This window comes from Mesocricetus auratus, unplaced genomic scaffold (assembly GCF_017639785.1).
Source record: "Mesocricetus auratus isolate SY011 unplaced genomic scaffold, BCM_Maur_2.0 Super-Scaffold_100676, whole genome shotgun sequence".
NCBI lineage: Eukaryota > Metazoa > Chordata > Mammalia > Rodentia > Cricetidae > Mesocricetus > Mesocricetus auratus.
Window position 1 is genome coordinate 51,742,295 of NW_024429266.1, and position 11,183 is coordinate 51,753,477.

At 37.9% G+C, this 11,183-nt stretch overlaps 1 long non-coding RNA gene across 1 annotated transcript in view; it reads right to left on the minus strand.

Annotated features, from left to right (window-relative positions):
• The window catches only part of LOC110341502, a 45,018-nt gene extending 35,852 nt beyond the window's left edge, over nucleotides 1–9,166 (minus strand). The window contains exon 1 of the long non-coding RNA XR_005874008.1: nucleotides 8,926–9,166. This is a non-coding gene — a long non-coding RNA (uncharacterized LOC110341502). The remainder of the gene's footprint in view (nucleotides 1–8,925) is intronic.
• Nucleotides 9,167–11,183: the final 2,017 nt, after the last annotated feature.

The following is an 11,183-nucleotide window of genomic DNA, read 5'->3' on the forward strand; positions in this document are numbered from 1 at the left end:
ACCAGTGGAAATTTAAATCGTGTTTCTGGTAAAAAGTCAGAGATGTAATTTTCCTTGGAATTCAAAAATACATTTAAAATAAAGTAAAATAACCATTCTTTTTAAATTTAGTTTAAAACCTGTCTAAATTTCTCTCTCACTTGTTTTCTATGTTTGAGTGTTGAGCCATCTCATGCTACATGTATGCAATTTATCATTAGGTTTTAGAGGCATAAGTTTGGCTGTTTTACTCAAACTATCAACATTTATCAGACACGATATAAACACTTAAATACAATTTATAAGATATCATTGCAAAAATGTTTTCCAAATACTACTGTTTTTGTTTTTTCTCTCTCTCTTAGCTATGCTTTATAAAGTAAAATAGTCTTTTAAGAATAGTCAATATAAGAGTATACAGTTTAGAATACCCCTAAGTACAAAGATTTAAAGGGAAATACCTATGTAAAAATATCTATGCTCCCTAGAAAGAGACATAGTTTGGACAGAAGTGGCTATTTTAGATATTCTCAAAGAATATTAAAATACTAATATACTACTGTGTTTTAGATGCTAATTGTACTTTAACAGCCTCAGTTAAAGAGCAGTCATATTCACTGCTTATTAATTACAAAGGATATGGGTCTAAGTTTACAGAGACTTGAAAAATGTGCCCATCACAACCATCTTGTGGTGAGTGTTTGAATGTTCAACATAGTCTGTTCTTTCAGGTCTGGAAGTTTGCTCAGAGTGCCTAATAATGGCTGAGCACTTGCACAAATGTTGCACCTGGAACAGGGAGGAGTGAAGGGGGCAAAGGTCAAAACCAGGCCTTAATAAGCATTGACTGAACAGACTTTAACATCAGTGAAAAGTCCAGACACCCCCTGCAGAGTCATCTCCCATCTGATTTTTCTCTTTTCAACATGTGGTATAATCCATAAATACAATCAAATCGCTGGCAGCTTAGTCTTTGGTTTTGGTTTAGTTTTTATCTTCCAGAGGAACCCCCCAACCCGCCCCCTCTTCGAATAGATTTTAAGCTTTAACCCTTTTGCATCCCCTTCTTAACTAAAGAATGTCACCGTCACCGTTAGCTTCCATCCATATCTCTTTCCAGGACAAGAGGCACTCTAAGTGTTTCCTAAGACAGAGAACTCGCTGAGGGCTTTTCTCCTAAAACATTTTCAATAAAATTCTGGTAAATGGCTAATGGATCAAGACAATCAAACAACTACACAGTCAGCAAAATGTGCCTCTTTCACGAATATTTCCACTGAGGGAGACTTAAATGAAGACTTAAAACCTTAAAAGGAATTGTCTTTCTCTCACTATCACAAAGACGTTAAATTTACATATGAGTTTCCATATGTGCATATGAGTGCTGAAAATGTCCAAATTTTGAGACTCTTCTAACTTCAGCTTAGGTGACACAGTTTGTCCTCTCGTAATTTTATCAGAATAATCTCTTCCCTTTAACCTTTGTGTGTGTGTGTGTGTGTGTGTGTGTGTGTGTGTGTTTAATGAATTACATACTTTCAAAAGAGTGATTTTCCTCCAGGAAGTGTACTTACTCAAGGGGAACACAAGAATAAACTGGGCCTCCACCTGGAGCATATTAAATGAAAGAACCCTTCCACTTGGAGGTGGGCTCACTACTGAAGCTAGGACTAACAGCCGCAAAGGCAAATTTGGTGGCTTGTTATTTACGGCAGATTTTCAGAATGCCAAAGACATCTGTGTGAGCCCCTATATTTATCCTCACATCTATCCAGATAGCCCTGCTTCCTTTACAGTTAAGAATATAAAATTAGTAAGCAACACAAGAGCATGCTAGTATGTCTGTGACTCATAAACCTCCTGAAGAAAAAGGAGGCCAAAGCTCACTGAGATCCGATGGCTGAGTGCACATTAACTGGATGGGAGGTGTTGGCTGCTGGAGAAGAGAGTTTAAGCTGGGGAATGGTCCTAAGAAAAGAAAACTGTAAATGGTGTCCAGCTGAAGAGGGGCTGAGTTTCCCATGGATCTCCAGCTCAGAGTCATTCCCCCAGTTTCACAGGACAGGAAAAGGGGCTATGGTGAGGGCAGACATTTCACACAGCTGTAAAGATTCCATAACTGACTGTAATTTCTCCTGAATTTTTTACCTAAATGAAAATTAGGATTCATGAAGCAAAATAGAGAGAGAATATCAGCCACAAACCTACATAAACAAAAAAATACTGACACTCACTGTAATGAGATGTAAAGTTAATGTTATATTAAATATTTGTAATCACACTTGACCCCACAGAATCTAAACTTGCATAGTAGCCAATCATACCACAGAAAAGAAGAAAATGGAAGTAGTCTAGAGTCATCATCCTTATTTAAATCTACATTTTGATTATTTAGTAGGAAAGAACAAAAATTTCAATATCAATTTAATAATTCTCACAATCCCATTATCCATCATCTTCTATATTTCAGCTACAATTCAAGATGAAATAAACTCTGCAGTTTTGAAAGGGAGGCTGAGATTTAGTCCTTTATATATTAATACCTAGATGCCATTTTATTGTCATTTTTGTTGTTAGTACATAATTTTGATCTCAATACTTTACACATAATCACTTTGGGTAAATCACGCCTATGAACTTACTTTTGTAATTGGCTTTAACAATTCTTCTCTTTTTTTTTTTTTTTTTTTTTTTTTTTTTGCTTTTTGAAGCAAGGTTTCCCCGTGCAGTTTTAGAGCCTGTCCTGGAGCTCCCTGTGTAGACCAGACTGGCCTCGAACTCACAGAGATCCAAGTGGTTCTGTCTTAAGAGTGATAGGATTAAAGGAATGCGCCGCCACCACCTGGCTTTGACTTTGCCAATTCTAAGTTGTTGAAAAGAAATCATTTAATATGAGAACAGCAATCAGAGCAAATGCTTGATGCCATGATGCTGATTCTCAGTCTAGTGTATGGAAAGACAGTGGACTCATAGGAAGATACATATAAGGTGTCAGAACTTTAATCTTTCCAAGGTTTGTAAAGACTGACTTCATGCATTAGTGACTAGAGAACAACCTTCAGAATTATAGATTCCAGAACAGTCTACTTCAAACTTTGTATAATTTTGACGCAAAAAGAATCTAATGAGTGTTTCCATTCCCAAGACATATTTTCAAACATTTGCAGGGATGTGACCTTTAACAAACCATCTCTTATGGGACAGTTGTTATGTTTGTTTCAGATAGGTGATTTCCCCAAAACAGTAAGTATAATCCTGAAATCAAGGACTAGTCTGCTGTAAGCCCTCCTCAGAATTTTTCAGTGACATTGATAATTGATCTTGATTTCTTAATTTCTTCCTGTTTTTTAAATGTACACCTTGACTTCAACTTTTCTTCTAAGATTGTATGTCAAAATAATGTCAGCATATCACAGATTTGTCATTCCAGAAACACTTTTAGATCAGAGTAATTTTAACTGAAAAAAATAAATATTGAGGTAATGATTTGAGTCAAAACTTTACCCAAAAGAGGGTTTGAGGTATAGCTCAGTGGTAGAATGGGTGCTTAGAACATTTTGGACCTTGGGTCAAGCCTCAGCACCGACACACCCCTAGAAAGCACTTGACAGCAACAAAAAAAAATGGATACCTACCAAAGAAGATACCCAACTTCAAAGCATATATAACTAACTGAACTATACATTATATTTACATATATAATATAGAATTCACCAAACTACATATTATGTTAAACATATATACATATTGACCTCATTTTCTATTTCTAATGCATTTGCTAGTAAAAGTATGAATAAACCTCCAGGAAAATATTTTTCTTTCTCTATTTTCTTCACATACACAATAAATCAAAACTCTTGATGACTGATATTTCCATGGAAAATTGAAAATACATGCATAAATTCTAATAATGATTTATTTAAGTGATGAGAAGAATAAATATGGTATTCCATTCTTTCATCTCAGTTCAACTATCATGATAATATTTTAATGTACTTTTTAACCCAAGAAAACCAAGCTGTGTAAGTATATGATAACTTTCTGAATTTTTTATGATGAAATGAGAGAGTCAGATCAATCAAATAATTCTCAATGAGGAATGACATTGCAGCTCTTTTAATGTTAAAAAAATGTAAGTATTTGCAGTTAGTTTAGATTGTCTAGCAAGAGAACAGTACAAAGACAGAACTGAGGTTCACAATGCCTCCACTGATTTCTGTCCTGGCCCTTCCTCTGCACATGGTCAATTAGAATTGAAAATCCTCTGCTGATTTCATTCGCTGGAATTTTTAAGCAGGTCAGGAAGAAAGATGTTATTGAAAGGGAGAATCTCATCTAAATAAGAAAGGAGCATACGGCCATCTGGCCTCAGCTATACGTATAAGAAGTTGTTTCAGCTGAACTAAGGATTGGTGTTTTAAAAGATGTGCCAAAAAACAACACCAAATCCATCTATGATTTTAAAAAATGGTTCTAAATTTTTTAAGCCTCCAAATATGCATTTGGTTCATTTCCTATCTGTGCTTCATGAACCCGTCTGACCCCAGTGTCTCACTGAGCCTGAGTGCATTGCAAGCAGAGGGTCAGTCAATCACTTTCCCGAACTCTCTTACTTCTTGGGGCATCTAACAAAACAGTGGCCCTTTTGTAAGCTACAAAAATAACTTTGATAGTCTTCACTCAAATTAATTTTCAGTGTAGCATGCATCCAGATTGGAGGAATAAAATTTGGAGCATAAAGCCGCCAAACCAGCTTCCCTTCTTTGCTCGTTGCAGCCAGAGTTTCCTGTGTGCTCTCTGAACAGCGCCTGGGCATCTGTGCACAATAATGTCAGGCCTTCAGCCTACAGGCTAAGCTGAAAAAAATGCTCTCTCTTCCTGAAGAGAGATTATGACAGCTGAGTCTACTTTTAGGAATGATCCAAGTGCTCAAAAACTGTTTGATTTTGTGGTAATTTTTGTTCTGTTCATTCAGTTAGTACTGGAGTTTAGGGTTGATTTTTTTTCTGTGAAGTACACATAATAAGTATTTCATCAATAAACTCATTTGTTCAATACCTGAGCATGATTCTCACTTAGAAGAATCAGAAACAGTTGATGTTGTTACCCAAATTTCATTGTATTAAAATGTATCACAGTTTACAACATTTCAAACACTCATTTAATATAATAACAAACACAAATTGTGATCACAAGACTGTATTTACATGTATATGTTAAATATAATGTGTACACTCTCCCAGTCTCAGATAACCCTAAGGAACATAGCCAGCAAAATCTACAACAAGAAACTTGTAGGGAGAATAATCTCTATACACCCAGAATCTTGATGCATCCCTGACATAAAATACCTCTGGTTGTTTTTTGTTTGGGTATATCTATCTACTGTTTGTCCTGCCATTTCCAATAAATCATTACCATTGTGCAATGAGAATAAACTATAGGAAATTGTTCTTCACTATGCTCTGAAAAACCATTTGTTCTTGAATTGGTCTTACGTAGTCCAACTATTTCAATCAAGTCCATTATCTTCTTGTCTTTGAAAGATGCCTTTCTAGTAACCTGGATCCCCAGAGGGCAATGGCAGGCCTGGCTTTCAGAAAGTAGGTGGACTCTAAATAAAACTATTTATTCACTTTGTCTCTTTGATAAAGAAATTAAATTAGTTTTCATCAGGCCAGAAGTCTAGTATGTGTTGGAAGGGATTGTTTACATAAAACTAGAAAGTCATGCCTCCAAAGAAAGCTATTTATTGGTTTACAGTGGAGTGTTACACCACAGAAATATCACTCAACATGTCTAGATTGTTTTTTCTAAGAACAAAATTTATCAGTTCTTCAACTATAAACTTTTCTGAACAATAACCAAGTGAAGCAGACATTCTTTATTCTTTTGCTTTTAAACAATCATTTAATGTATTGGCAAATAAATCTGCTAATACGTTAGTGGAACTCTTCGCATATGTATGCTTTGAAAATCCCTTTCTAAATTAGAAGTACGGAGAATGAATTTCAGATCTTACAAAATTGTATGTTCAATGTCAGGCATGTCTGAGCTGGTGAATACCCCATCATTCTATATTATTCATAAGTTACATATCAAAACTTGACAGCTAAGGTGTAGCATATATTTGGATTTTTTTCTCCATTTGTATCTCAAATCCAGTCATATAGTGTGGTAAAAGTAATTATCTCCCTCCCATTTGATACAAGAAAAATAACATAATATTGCATGTACATTAATAAATATATGAGTACTTGTTTGGTGAGTGACTCTTTAGGGCAAGACCCACAAAGTAGAAAGGAAAAACAGAGTGAACTCCTGCACAAACTGCATACAAGTTTCATCTAATGCAGGGTCCTACTCACAAAGGCACGGGAAAAGAGCATCACTTCAAAATCATTGGTACAAATTAACCTTTCCTTGAGGAATTGTAATAGAAAAAAAATCATTTAAAAGTCACCAAAATTAATACCAAATGATGGATGCTGATTGATAATGATTGTTGCTGTTGTAAAATTTCGAGCCAAATGATTTAAAATCGCCTTTTATTTCTACACCTATTCATATTGAAATTCAGCCACCTCTGACATGTTCAATCAGCATATTAATACGGCATCCTAGAACAGAGAACTCTGCTTAACTACATACATCATGGTAAGCACACCCATACTGCCCCGTAAATACATCTTCAAAACAGAGAGATGGCTCCGAATAAAAGACTGATTCCCTGTGGGTGTAGGTTAACCCCACAAACACTTGAACTTCCTATGGGCACACACCCAGCAGACTCTAGCGTCTAGGTGATCGAAAATGTTGCCCACAAAGGCGAAATTTTATCTGTGATGACATCACCAGCTAACCTGGGCTTGCTGTGATAGAGTAATGTATTTGTCTGCCTGGTGTGTACGTCTTAAGTGTGTGAGAGAGAATGAGAGGAAGACACCGAGGCAAACAGAAGGATGCTTCCAGTACAGCACCCTCAGAAACCCTCTGCAGCCCTCTGCAAAGCTTGCAAGAACCTACCCACAGACCTCCAACGATTGCCTCCCTCCCCCTCCCACCGAGATCTTATAGAGCTTAAGTTTGTTCAAAAATGCTTTCCCCGCACAAGCGAATTCTGTTTCGTTTAGTTAACACACTGAATCCTCAAATATTCTGCCAGGATCTGTGGAGATGGTGTTTCCACATCAAATGAGGTGTGTGCTTCCATGTGAATTGGTGCTGGAGTTGCAGAGTCCCTGGAGACCTGCTTTTGAGTGCCTGAGACATCTTGGTTTTAAAGGTAACGAAAGGGTTAAAAATTGAGTCTGTCTAGGGCAGGAGAAAGGGGATATTGTTGTCTTTAATCTTTCCGCAGTATGTGTACGACTTCCATCCCGGATCTGCACATAGCAGTGGAATAGGCTCGGCATGCATTGCGTGCAAGCTCCTTGATTGTAGAAGGGGGGGGGGGGGGAGAAAAAAAACTGGCTGGAGTCCAGACAGGCTGGAGCTCTGTTGATCATTATGTCTAGCCTTCAGGTGTCTCAGCACACAGTGGGCGGCGGTGGGGGAGGTGTAGATAACATGAGAGCAGACAAAGAAGAACGGGTGTATTTTTAAAAGATTATGTGAAAATTCGTGCTCCAGCCTCCTTTAAAAAAAATGATTCCTAATGTCTTGGACTTTTGTAATTACAGCACCGGCTCAGCCCTGGTACCTCGCTAAGCCATAATTAGTTATGTCTGGAGCCTTTAAATAATTCCTTTCAATAATTGATGGAGTTAATATTCTCTTTTAAAAATGGGGAGGGCAGTGTGTTGTTATAAACTCTCTTTTGGGCAGAGTCTTTGTTGTCCAAAGTCCTCATCAGTCATAATCACACGGTTTTGATTTGCAGTTTCATTTCTTACGAGACTAAACTTAGAACTTTTTAAGGATTTGGTGATTCTAGAAGGAAAGACACGATGCATTGCTAGATTACTCTAGCTGAATATGAAAAGAAAGCAGTCACAGGAACATTTTCTACCATTTGTTTCCAATTACTGTATAAATTTAAGAAAAAAAACTGCTTTGAATGTCACTTCTGTTTAAAACTCCATCCAGAAAAAAAAATCTTACCACAAATACAACTAAGATGTAAGCTATAGCTTTGCCCCCTCCGGCAGGAAGACATCCTAAAATATTTTATTCTTTGAGGATTCTTCTATGAAGAAGCTTCAGCATGCTTCCTCCCCACCCCCACATACTCACCCCACCCTATTAGGAATTTAAAAAAATCTTTCTATGGAGGCCTGGCTCCTAAGACAGAAAGCTGTCTTTGGCTTCTCTGCACCAGCCACTCTCAGCTGCCGTCAGTCGGGCTCGGTCCTTGGTTCACATTTTGTGGACAAAACCCAAAAACCAGTTCAGTCTCTATCATTATTGTAAAATTTAAAACACTTCAAAAATGAATCAGAAGAAAGCCCTGGCTTGAAGCCATTGTTCAGATTTAAGAGCTATTTGCCTCCAAGTGTCTTTAGCAGTCTTTCATGGCTAATTATAATAACTGTCAGATGTCTGGAAAGTGTGGGGTGTCCTAGTCAGTGGAGTCAGCAAAGTTTGTCTTTTATTTTGCCTGGGGACAAATCAAACCTGATTAGACGTAAAGAGAGAACAGACCAACTAAGTGCATATGTGTGTGCCTTCATTTTTCCTCATGAACAAAGCAGCATGCTGGAGCAGTGTCCCAGTGCAGCGCAGAGCCTCCTGCAGTTACTCTGCAGAGAGCCTGACTTTTTTTTTTAATTCTTTATCTTTCACACAAGAAAGCATGCAACAAATGCCCCTGGAATACTTTCCTGCCCCTTGGCTCCCTTTCAAAGTACACATAAAAGAATTCCCTGACAAATCTTCGAATACCTTATGCTTCTGGCAGAAAACTATTTTAATCAGCACCCTTGACGGAAAGAAATGTATACTTACAATTTCCCACTGCTGCTTCTTGCTGTAGTTCCTTGTCCCTGCAGGCAAAGCAGGGACTTCTCCCCAGACTGACTGGAGTGCAGGTGCAGACTCCTGTTTGCACGACCAGGAAGCCGGGAAGCATTTCCTAAAGTCCCTCGGAACTCAGCCATAAGTGCTCAGGCATCCCTGCTCCTGTGGAAACCGTACTATCTGCAGTTCTGAATTGAACTAAATTAGAGCCCATGCGAAAGGCAGGGGCAGGCAGTCATGTGAGAGACACACAGCCATCCTATTGGCCACAGAGCCATAGCTTAGGCATTCTGCCTTTTCCACTATTGGTGAAGAGTTAAAACTGAAAGCATCAAGGTCCTCCTCTTCTGCCTATTTGTCCTTTATGTGTGGAAGAATGACTGTAGGATTTTACAGGGACAGAATCAGTTAAGAGCCATTGAAGTCACCCCTCACAGAACTGTGGGAGGGGGTGGAAAGCTCAGCTTTTGCAAGATTCTTTTATCCCTTTTCATCCCCTTGACCTGAAATTTTGTGTGTGATTTGCCTTTAAGAAAAATGTTGTTGCTGTGGCTCTTCCCTCAGCTTCAGAGATGACAGAAATAAATTATCATTGCATTCCTTTGCAGAATCTGTCCTATTGAGGAGAGCAGAATCAAGGTCTTCCAATGATAAGTTTCCTAATTTTATTTTGAAAATTAAGGAGGCTTTGGTACAGTTCTAAGTCAACATACTAAATTATTCAATAGTGACACCAGCAACAGAATTAAGTTTTTGAATCTTTATTTCATTTTGGAGAAAACCAGGGGGGGAAAATAACACTGGAAAATATCAAAAGACAAACTGTCAAAGTAATTAAATCAGAGATTCAAATTAACTGGGTTAACGAGGAAATAGCATTCTTCTCACTCAAAGTCCATCTTGAGTGACTTCTTTAGAGTAACATAAAATGTCCAAGAAACTAGGAGACTGCAACTTCCAGTTATTCTGGGAATATTTATGCACCAGATTTCTTGAAACACCGAGGTGTTTGTTGAGACTTAAAGGTTAAGGTCCCTTAAAGATCCATCATCAAATTGATCACTACTGAAGGTGATCCTGGCGAATAATGACTGCCTTATATCACTAATGCAGAATTCTGTCAAACGAAAACCATCTTGCTGGAACAGCACCCTGCCCTCACTGACAGTACCTCTAAAGAGCCAGTCCCTCTTTTGATTTATTCTGTCTTCACAATAACCCATGGAGTCTGTTTTATCTCTTTCATTTCTCAATGTGAGATTCACACTTCACAATGCTGTCTTCAGATCTTAACTCATTGTTCATACCTCCATTTTCATGCCTCCCATAACAATCATGATTATTTCTGAATACTGTACTTTATGTCAGGGATATATCCCATCCTCACAAGTGTAACTGACTCAGCTGTTTGTTTGTTTTAATATATTTTATTAATGTTTTGGGAAACTCTTAGAACATAGTTTGATCATATTCACCCTCTGGTCCTCCACCTAATTCCTCCCAGAGCTACCTCCACCACCACCACCCCATTTGTATCTTCTTATGTTTTTCTTTTTCTCCTTAAATGATCCGTCTAGTCCAATGTACTCACTGGTGTGGGGCCATCCACTGGAGTGCAGTCGACCTACCAGCAACCACACCCTTAAAAACAACACATGAAATTTGCTTGCCCAGAATCTGTCAGCTATTGTCATTACCCACATTTCATAGGGGAGGAAATGAGGTTCAAGAGTTCTAGGTCCTGAATTGGTAATTGGTGCTATGTGATACTTAACTCATTTACATATACAACTCTCATCTTTTTACATAGACTACACAGGAAATCTCATGAAGGGTCCATAAGCATCATTTACCTGGATTACTGCATTCCTAATACAACATACTTGAATATTTGGCATAAGAATGGGATATTCACTATTGTTACCAATGCACGTTAGTTTCAGATTCAGGTTATATTATAACACGGCCCACAGTTAAGACACAGCTGTGGACTCATATTTACATAAGAGCCCACAACAGACTCACACTGTAGCTTATGGTCATAAGAGCTTGAAATTTTTCCAAAGTGTCATTCTGGGCATCAGAAACATTGGTATGGATCCAAAGCTGAAACTCATCAGCTAGTGGGCAAATAAGTCCTGGAACCTTTCAAAATGAGGTCAAAAGGTCCATCTCAACCTGGGAAATTCAGGGTCCTGCATTTCTCTTCTAAATAGGACAATTAAATACCTCTGTGCCACTAAATC